This window comes from Bidens hawaiensis, unplaced genomic scaffold, assembly GCF_021521415.1.
Source record: "Bidens hawaiensis isolate Kalapana, Puna unplaced genomic scaffold, B.hawaiensis_p1.1 tig00023652_1, whole genome shotgun sequence".
In the NCBI taxonomy this organism is placed as follows: Eukaryota; Viridiplantae; Streptophyta; class Magnoliopsida; order Asterales; family Asteraceae; genus Bidens; species Bidens hawaiensis.
The window spans coordinates 85,854-96,725 of record NW_027505037.1 but is presented as its reverse complement, the minus strand read 5'-3'; the positions used below and the strand labels follow the sequence as shown (position 1 = coordinate 96,725).

At 33.3% G+C, this 10,872-nt stretch overlaps 2 non-coding genes and 1 pseudogene across 3 annotated transcripts; 2 read left to right on the top strand and 1 right to left on the bottom strand.

Annotated features, from left to right (window-relative positions):
* The first annotated feature begins 2,151 nt into the window (after positions 1–2,151).
* TRNAL-UAG (transfer RNA leucine (anticodon UAG)) lies at positions 2,152–2,238 on the top strand. The gene has a single exon. It is a non-coding gene; the product is annotated as a tRNA-Leu (tRNA).
* An 866-nt stretch (positions 2,239–3,104) lies between these two features.
* On the top strand, positions 3,105–3,177 carry TRNAR-ACG (transfer RNA arginine (anticodon ACG)). The gene has a single exon. It is a non-coding gene; the product is annotated as a tRNA-Arg (tRNA).
* A 696-nt stretch (positions 3,178–3,873) lies between these two features.
* On the bottom strand, positions 3,874–10,756 carry LOC143610064 (uncharacterized; annotated as a pseudogene). The gene is made up of 15 exons (XR_013149522.1): positions 10,562–10,756; positions 10,170–10,367; positions 9,832–9,915; positions 9,310–9,369; positions 9,148–9,192; positions 8,661–8,859; positions 5,918–6,083; positions 5,737–5,826; positions 5,546–5,608; positions 5,357–5,435; positions 5,212–5,261; positions 5,036–5,110; positions 4,772–4,906; positions 4,461–4,568; positions 3,874–3,939 (listed from the first exon to the last, which is right to left on the bottom strand). The product of XR_013149522.1 is annotated as an uncharacterized LOC143610064 (transcript).
* Positions 10,757–10,872: the final 116 nt, after the last annotated feature.

Below are 10,872 nucleotides of genomic sequence, written 5' to 3'. Positions count from 1 at the left end.
AATTGTATATATCGAAACCACCTGGGAGCGGGGGTGAGGGGGCACTTCGTCGCCGTGCAGGAACACCACGCTTCCTCTTTCAACGCACAAAAACTAATGCGTAATGGCTTTTGCATTTGTTCATATTCGGTTACGTCGGTGAAACATATTTACGTAATTCGACACCTGGCGACGATTAAGGCTAGATATTATTTGTTATTCTTTTGTATTTTAGTTTTTTCTTTTTTTTATTAAAACGATTATTTGAGCATCTTACTTTATAAAATGCATGCGGATGTCCCGTGACCATCAAGTCATTAAAAATGGTACCTTAAAGTAAGCGTACATACATGTTTATTTCATTGTAATTATTTAGTTTACTATCCAAGAATTCACACGTCAACCTCAGTAAGTTTGCAATCATCTGTTCAAAGTAAAAAAAAAAGTAATTGGCAATCATGATGTTTATAAGTGGTGTAAATTATTAGGTGTGAAGTCCCACCTTATCATTTTATAGTCGCACGTTTCTAAATATCATTCAAAGATTCACGTAGATGTCTCATTTATGATAGCCATGTCACATATTTTTTATTAAATTTGATATTTATTTATTTATAACAAAGTAGGCACGCCAATAAAACTAGAGAAGTTAATGAAGTGGTTGAACGTTATATCATTAGATTTGCTAGAATCATCCTATGGCATTATTTAATACATAACGACAATCTAATCATTTACTAAAAATAACATTGTTGAAAATCTAGAGCTTTTTATTTTCATTTTTATTATTTATTAAAATTTTAGAGAAAACTGTACAAATGGTCCCTATGGTTTGACCATACTGTAAGTTTGGTCTTCGGGCTTTGAAAATTGCAAACTTAGTCCAAACATTTGTGACATAGTAGCACGTTTAGTCTCAAACATTAATGTCAGTTAGTTTTTAACAGAAAGTGGCGTCATTCGCCATTCTTGTGAGTATAATTATGTTTTCTAAAATTTGTTACCCCTAAAACTCTTTCAAAATCAATAATTCTTACGTGAACTTCATCACCTTTGATTATGCACCAAACATTCAATTTTGCATTGATTGAAGGTGATGAAGTCGACGCTAGGAGTTCTGGAGTTGAAAGAATATTTTATTATAGTTTCAATTTTGAAAAGACACAATTATTCTCATATGAATGACGCATAACATCACTTTTTCAACCGTGGAGACTAACCATCTGGCAAATGGTTGGGCTAATTTTGGAATTTTTGAATTTTGAGAACGAAACTTCAGTATGTTCAAACCATGAGATCATTCGTGCAAATTTATTCTAATTATATTCCGTTTAAGCATGCGCCATATATTCGTCTCATATAATTTATAAATGGGATTAAATAGAAATATGAATAGTAGTTTTAGTAATTATAAGAATGAATAAAAAAATATTATTTTAGACCGTGTAAGCTAACAAATTCACAAAGTTGACTATAATATATCTTAATTGGAGTGATATTCATCTATCATACATGTATGGAAAATTACATAACTTTTATGAATCTGCATGCTCGTGTCATTATTATTGGTTCAAAGTTAAAGGTTCCTACCTAAAAGCCTTTTTGGGCCCTAGTCCTGCCCAACTACGTTATCCTTTTGGACTTATATACCTTGTACTCTTGTACCTTGAGAATGATTATGTTTGATGGCCTTATTTTGAGTACAAGGACAAGTGATAACGTTTAATGTGACAATCAAGCGGGTGTGTGGGTAATTCTATTTGTTTACCAAAATACAGAACCCATCCCATGTCTTGTCACATATCCATCAGGTACCTGATTATTCATTGCTTGTTAGCTTTCGGGTATACCCGTGAGTCTTGGGTATACCTGCTACTGCTAGTTTACTGAAACTTATTTGTGAGGTTTTTCAAGTACACTATTTCTATTTACATTTTTATATAGTTTTATTACCAAATGAAAGTAGAAAATACACAGCTGAATTTGATTGATAAAAAAAAAAGTTAGGAACTTACATGTTAAATGAATACCTGAAAACCATGATAAACTTTCAGCGTGAAAAACATGTCATATTTTAATAAATGTATCGGTTGGTTTATAATTTAGGTTGGTTAAAAATAAGTGTGTTCAGAATTACACTCCTTTCTTAAAATGATAAAAACGCTTTCATAAGACATAAAAACGTTTGGCCGAGTGGTCTAAGGCGCCAGATTTAGGCTCTGGTCTGAAAGGGCGTGGGTTCAAATCCCACAGCCGTCACATAATTCAAATTTTTTGCACTTTAATTTTCATAGTTTTATGCATGAAACCTGCATCAAAACTGTGTGTATGTTTGACTTACCGGGTCAAACAAAACATATATGTGACAAAATATTGAAATAAATACTTTATTGTACCAAAAATAGAGTCTTACAAATAAAGATTTTATAAGTTGAAGTTGCAATATAATATTTTGTTGTTTTCTTTCACCTCATCAAATTTCAGCATTGAGTTAGAAAAACAACGTTTCTGCTCAAACGAAAGATAAACTAAGTAAAGAAGAAATGAGGAAGAAAACACGAAAAAATTAAACTATTCAAGTTATCACGCTTTAACTTCGAGTAGAAACTTTTCTTCACCTCGTATACAAATCCAATTCCAAAAGAGTAAATGAGTATAACCATTTTCTCAGTATATCGGTATACTAATACCATAGAGTCCATGTGATAGTTCTTACCTCTATAGTCATGAATACATGAAAATATATTTATAATCGCTTAATTTCATATATCATCAAATAATCACTGATCTAATGTAGACACACTTCTAAAGTAGATATGCGAAGGTAAAGTGAATACATGTAAAATAAAGTGGGTAGACAGAATATGTATACTCGAAAAAAGTAGACGCTCAAAAGAAAAAAAAAGTTAGTATTAATAAAAAAGAAAAAATAAAATGTTAGTGAGATTTCTATATAAAGAGTTTTTTTATAACATGCAAAATAAGTATTTAGTTATTGCAGCGGTAACAAGTGAGATAAATACATAAAAATAAGTAATTACGTTCGTATTCTACATTACCAAAGTCAACGTCATGCCGCATTTACCATCTTATTAATTAAGTAAATGACCAAACATAACAACAAGGACCCCGTGGCCCAATGGATAAGGTGCTGGTCTACGAAACCAGAGATTCTGGGTTCGATCCCCAGCGGAGTCGTGCGTTGTTTTTGTTATTATTATTTATATCATTATTTACAAACCATATTTTTTTAGGGTCACCTTGAAAAAATCGTATATATATAGAATCTTGGTTGCATATAGTGATTAGATTGATGATGAAATCTATGATTAAGTTTTCAAATAAATAAAAATATATTACTCTGTTGGTAGTTGTAGTTGATGTAAGATCCTTATTTTTAAAATAACTAATTTTTTCAGTCTTCTTAGTGTTTTCTGAGCTTAATGTATCGTTATATTTGCGCGTTTTGCTAGGTGAAGAAGCACAAAAATTGTCACAATGTAAAGGGTCTACAGTCTAGTACTCTAGTGTCATCTAGACATTTCATGTAAGAGTAGAGAGGATTACATATTACTATCCTAATAATTACTTAAATATAATTCCAAACACCCTCACAGACATAAAAGTGTATGTATTATCAAAATCAATCACTAAAATTCTTGTTAAAAGTGTTGGCATTATTAGATTACCAAAAGCTTGAAATTGACTGTTTAACATCAATCCCACTTAAAACACAGGGCTGATGGTTTCGGTATTAGCACTACAGATTAACATAAAACTACCGTGAATTAGAACATGGTAGTACAGTATTAATGTCATGCTGTGACACTTCAAATTTGGTATTTAAGGTCTTCAGAAGTTTAATCCAAGTAATATACTGAACCACCCGCATGATTAACCGTTGTGCCTAGATAGTCGAGTGTCTGATAGAACTGTGAACATCTGTGTATCTACAAATTCCTGCAAAACCCAAATCCATTGCATTTAAAACACATTTCACAAATTCTAGCAACAAATGGCATTTCAAAACTATGATAATATATCTTTTTTTAACAATTTTTGTAATAATTAATAAGCACTTTCAAGATTAAAATTTGTGATCCGTTCAAATAACTTTTCTTAGTAGAGTTTTTAAGAGCAAAGAAAGATGTGTAAATATATAGTTTTAGACTTTTAGTTTTTCTTTTCATTAGTTTGTTTTGTTGCTGCAGTTGTTTTGGAAATATCATCTAAAATTGATTGTTTGACTCTTAACAAGTTGTTATTATGACTCCATAGGCACTTAATCGGAACAAAAGAAGTCACATATCATCTAGAAGTGAGTTATAAGACCGTACCCTGATAAATTGTCGATCTCTATAGGGAAAGGAATCAATATAACTCTCTTTGAGAAGTAATGAAACCTGCAAATAAATAAGGATTTGGTTTGAAAATAAGAATAGTAATTAATAATAAAAAGATCTAGAACAAGGTTATCTTACCCTGTCATTATCGCATTGCACACTAGTGATTGTATGGTTGGACAAGTTTGAGCAAAGTGACTCCAAATGCTGCCTCATGGCAGCTAAAAATTGTGTTGCAGCTTCAACCTGTGTCACCAAAACTAGTTATTTCCAACACTTCATGATCACACGAAGACTGTGTTATGTTCTTAAGTTTTACCAATATATAGGAATAGATCAATTATAGTTTGCTATAAAACCATAAATAACATAAATCCAGCAATATGAATCTAATACATGACCAACAATACAAGAAACATGAAGCGATGTGAAAAATGGTAAGAACTCACCTGCCATTTGTTGCACTTGTACACCGGGTGCTTTTTAGCAGCAATTTTGTCACTTGATAGTCTAGCATGAAGTGGCCCTAATTTGTTCATGAGTTCCTTTTGCTTTGGGAGTGCAGGCAAGGAGGACATTTCAACCTGCCAATAAAAAGTAACTTGATAAATTAGATGACAAAAAATTTGATTTTAAATGCATTAATATATGATCTGAAAATACTAATATTAGATTCCAGCTAAAGTGAAAATACTTTGTTCTTTATGCCTTACCTGGTTATCTGCCAAATTAACATGAACAAGATTATTAGATTTCATCCTGTTAACTGGTTTATGCAGTATCCCACCCTGCACAGAAAATATAAACAAATAAATGAAATGAAACATATTAATCAATAAATGTAAAACCCAATTCCATGCTCCTAAAAACATGCATATCAGAAACTTACAACAAAGGGAACTGGGGCATCAAGAAAATCAAACATCTTTCCTGAAGAACCTGTAAAAATGAAATATAATCATTATTGTTACTGCTTTGTGTGTGTTGTTGGGGTGGGGGGGGGGGGGTTTACTAATATCAAAGGTGCCCATAACTCACTGGAAGGAACAGACTTTGCCATTCAAATGGAAGAATCATAGGAATAAGAGCCAACACTGTGGCAGATAAAACACCCTACATATGTTAAGATTTAACAATTATTAAGGTTAACTAATCAGTTTTATTTTGGAATAAAATTCAATACAAGTATTTATTAATTATAAACAACATTCAGAAAAGATTACCAGATTTGGAGACGTGATGATGACCTGTTTCTCCAGAAGCACCGCCGCGAGCAACAATAAAACCTGAAAATAGTTTCATTAATAGCAACACTTCTAAAATGCCTATAGTTCTAAATAAAATCCCTAATATATAACTGTGGTTATAGCACTTAGGATTATATAATATTGTAACCCGCAAATAGAGCACTTACATTTTGAATGGAAAGAGCTCTACAAATTGCTATGGTAGTCCAATTTGATAGTGAGACAGCTTCCTCAATTGCAGCAAGCTTGAATTTGACCTAGTCAGACATTACATGTCAGCATGAATAAATCCTAGAGGGGTAAATTCAGGTTATGTTTCATCTTTTAGTAGTCCACAAACAAATATACCTTATCAGGAATCACTGACATGTCAACATTAGGATCTTCTCCAAAAGCAAAAGCAGTTCTATAATATTCAATAGGCTGTAGATGCTCGAGCGGCTTAAAATGTATTTTACCTCCATATGATGGAACTGGCAATGTGTGATAGCCGCAAACAATTTGCAGCAAATCACTTTATTTTCCTGTCAGAATATTAACAAAATTAATTATCAACTAGCATGTATATTGACAGTAAGCAACAACGTCAACAAACCTTAGCCCATTCCATAATCGCCTTATTAGGTTTATCACTGCAAGAAAGTACCCCATCTTCATCCTCTATTACAATACCTCTCACTGAACTGGTTAAAAACAAGTATATGGTATTTAACACATTAGCCCTGCTTGCGGTGCGCGCATATAATGTATATGTGTGAACCACTGAACCCTCGGGTGGGCAAAAGTGAAATTGCACTAATTTTGACGTTATTTTACTAATCTCGTGAAAATAACGTTAAAAGTGACGGAAGGTTAATCAGGCATCATGTGGTGGCGCCGATAGCCGAAAGACAAGGGTACATGCACCAATCAGCCGGTGTCCGGATGGTTGAGTGTTATGTGCCTTATGTCCAAGGCTTGATGCAAAACTACTATCGAGCCGGGGTCTCACCGGAAGCAGCCTCTCTATCCCTGTGGGGTAGAGGTAAGGTTGTCTACATCTTACCCTCCTCAGACCCTACCATAGCTTTGCTATTGGTAGGATATACTGAGTACGATGATGATGATGATGGTATTTAACACATGAAATAATAATAACGATAATAATAATTATAACAACAATGATAATAATATGTACATCATAATAAACTTATATAGTGCAACATAAATCCACACATGTATACAGGCATTTAAATTAGATTCGCTGGTGAGTTAACGGGTCAAAATGTTTCAGGTCAAAAAGGTTAGTTTAGAACAAGAAATGTCACAATGAATCTGTTGGGACTGGATGACCTGAAACACTAATATGTTCATAATGTATGGATTTTATTTATAAATAACCAGTGGTGTTAAATGTCTAAAAATAAATATGATATTGAACTTTAACCAAATTATATAGTGGAAAACATTCCACACGCATGGAAATTTCAGTTACACTGTTGGACTGCAACCTTTAGGCTTGTAAATGAACTGAACAAACGTTCAAACACAAAGATTAAATGAATGGAATTTCTTGTCCGTGTTCATTCATTAAGAAAATTAATGTGTTAGTGTTCGTTTATATTCGTTCATTAGCACTATAAACAAACAGTTCATGAACGTAAACGAACTACATAGCTGAAAATAGATGAAAAAACAAAACTGAGCTAAAAACAATAAAAAGTAAGTGTGAACAACATTGTGTTGGGCCTAAAGAATTATTAAAACTAGACTAAATTGTAATTTACCTAAAAAATTTAATGAATATATTACTGAAAGAAAGCAAACGAACTTAAATAAATGCAAACTAACCAACATAAATGAACGGACATAAAAAAATTTATATGAACATTAATGAACGAACAAGACATGTGTTCATGCATGTCCGTTCGTTTAACTAAATGAGAAAAGGATGTATGAAGTAAGCATACTCTTTAAAAAACTTTCGACCCGTTCAACCCAATTGACGCGTAGCTATTTCATATGACCCGTTAAAGATGAAACAAGCACAAAGCATATTGATAAGATAAACTCACCTGAACAATGGTCCAAAATTGCCAATTCGTGCTAGTGATTTGTTAACCGGGACAAAACAGGCCTCAATATTAGCCTTGCGTATACTATCGCGATCGCCCTGCACTTTTCCTAGATGTTCCCATCTTCTTGCTGATGCATCAGAACTAGAATCACTAGGAGATCTATTTTCCAGTTTTGAAGGTGAATAACGCCCGCCATCAGTTGAAAGAGACAGTGTGCCATGAACCGGTATTGCAGAATCCATCCATGACCGCTGCTGACGTGGACTGCCAGCACATTCAGCCTCTTGGTTTTTTAGTTTGGGTGACGAAGGGACACGAACAAGACTCACTTCACTAACAAACTGTGTTATTCGATTTAAACGTTCTGTGCAACAATGCTGCATCAAAGCACAAGCATATTAACTAATGGTAGTTTAAATGCTTAACGTGTTTTCTTTAGGTGGCATGGGTCAAAAGACTCAAAACAGGTAATTATTTGGTACAGGTGGAAATAGGTCAAGTTGGTTAACCAGAAACACTTTTTGCCAAAAAAAAATAGTGTTTTATAAATAAATAACGTGGCGATGTTTTAAAGTTCATCTTATCTCAATGAATAACTTTTTAAAACATATTTGACACTAAATATTTACAACAATAATAAAGATCATTTTCGAATAGTAAACAGTTTGAAATTATATAAACTGATTTTACAAGTTATACAATCAAATAATGCAGCTTTTGTAATCATGCTTAACATGCTTAATTATTTACGAAAAATATAACATTAAAAAGGTTTCAGTATAATCTAATTAAGTTTGGCAAAAGCTAATTTTCATACATACTTGGGGTGTCAAATATATTAAAATCTAAGCATTAAAACAAACTTCGAGTGACATTCAACCTTTTCAATCGATCTTACTTGTTTCCTTTTACGTTAACTTGTAGATTTTACTCAATAGAAATAAAATGCAGTTTGAATGGACCCATTCACAAGTAAACTGTCAAAATTGCCACCTTTAAGTATTTCAAATGAGTGAAAGAAGTGAAAGACTAACCTGTTTAACATTTCATAATGTAATTCAAAGAAAGGAACTCTGGTCAATAGACAGTAACAACGAGGTGCGGTAACTAAAAAACGACTGCCTCGGCCAGGTGTTCTGGTAGAGATGAGGCAACACCAAGCATCCCTGGTGGTCTTTGAACAAATTCTTGTGTGTGTAGGCAAACACCATAAAGAGTTGCATTGTCTGCCACCTGGATTGGTACAAAGGAAAGACTACAAATGTTAACGAAGAGCTGTATGTGATTTGTAAACTCCTACAAGATAAATAGTTGACTCGGTATGGGAGCTCGTTGGTAGAGATGCAAACCAACAACATGAACAAGATTTTATTTATATTGTTATCTGTTTTAGCCATCAATATGACAACATTTGGGTGTATCTTCAATTTCGTGAAATTTTATAAGCCAAAATGTGGCTATTTGAGAAAGAAAAAAGAGACATTTAGATGAAGATAGGGTAGCAAATTAGATATAACCTGCCTTGAGTGAAAATATAAATGATAAGTCATCTCTGCTCAAGTGGTCCTGCTTACGGAAACACGATAAAATAAAGTTCAATTATTTTCTTAGCTAACATGATCCAAACAAAATTTTTCTACACTAGAAAATAGAATGAGTTTTCATGCAATCATAGTCTCATACCTGTCCATAAACGAGTTGATTTAGCTCACTAAGCGATGGAGACCTCGCCAATATACATGCCTGAAGGAAGCACAAAAGTTAAAGATACAACCTTATCCACTAATGACACATATCTAAACTTTGTCAGAGCAAAAAGTTCAATAAATAGAGATTTGACTACAGGTTATGTTTTATCTCTAACGTGCCAAATGATTAAAAATAAGAGAAATAAGCTAAAAGAGAAAAGGTCAAATGGTTGAACTGGCAAAACGTTTCGAAAGTACGCCACGGTGTATTTCTTAGAGCATAAAACTTCCTAAACACTGCATTCAAAAACAGACTTTTGTTCAAAAACTTAAACAATAAAATGTGTATAAACATAACAAATAAAATGAGTCAATTTTAAGAAAGATGGGGTAAAAGGTATCTTGGTAACCCGACTCATTTCTACCAATAAAAGAAAGAATCCTTTGACCCGAAACCAACAATTTTCCCTTCCCTCTAGTTTAGCATATAAAGATATGAAGTTGAGCAATGCATCACCTTCACACCTTCAGGAAAGCAAAAGGATGCTAAATCTGATAAGCCCATAGACAAATTCTTCCCTGGAGGATATTTGAAAAGTATCTGGAAGTAACAGGAAAAATAAAAAAGAAAAGTAACAACTAAAAACATCAGCATTTTATATCAATAGTATATCTACAGCATAACCACACAGTTTCAGTCAATGGAGTAAAATGCAAGTCCTCACACTTTTACGTCAAACACTTTTTTAAAAAACACTCATAAACAGATGCTATCTCAAAATGGAGCAATGTTAGAATGGATGAATAAACCATATTGCATATATTATTTTTAATTTATAATTCATAGACTGCGACCTGAGGTTCCATCATCACACTTGAAGGTGATTGCAAATGCATGGTTTTAAGATCCGTTTCTGATAAGTTTGATTTGGCCTCCCATTTCTTTCTTTTAACAAATGCATCCTCCACAGGCTCTAAATTTGCATTTGGATGGATACCCGCAACAAAAAAATGTTCAAAAAGCGCGGTTGGGTCCTGATATTTTGCAATATCCTACATCCACCATCTCCAAATAAGCTATGCGTGACACATCAGAAAACAAAGAAAAGAAAAAAATAATAGTTGTCCATTGAAGTGTAGTACAAGACATAGGTGGCACCTTAATTGCAGTATACTACAATAAAGTCAGACACTGAAGCAAATCATGAGATTAAGAAACATAACAAATTAATCAAGTTAGGTCTTACCGAGGTCTTGGAGTGACACTGATACCACTGGCGTTTCTGATGAGCTAAAATCTCCGGATTAAAAAAGGCTTGATCCTGACTACCACCCCAGTTCAAAGCCCTTTGCATATGAGTCTTAAATCTTTGAAATCCATTGGTTTGTTGCGTATTTAACGACGTCACAATTTCACTTCTACATCGTCTATGAGATGTCATTCTGGAACCAGTTGAAGATTCACGCTTCACAAGTTACTCTGATTGCAGATCAAAATTCACTTTCCTTCCATTTATCTAAGATAGAATAGAAGCATATGATGCTTTTACGGCATCAC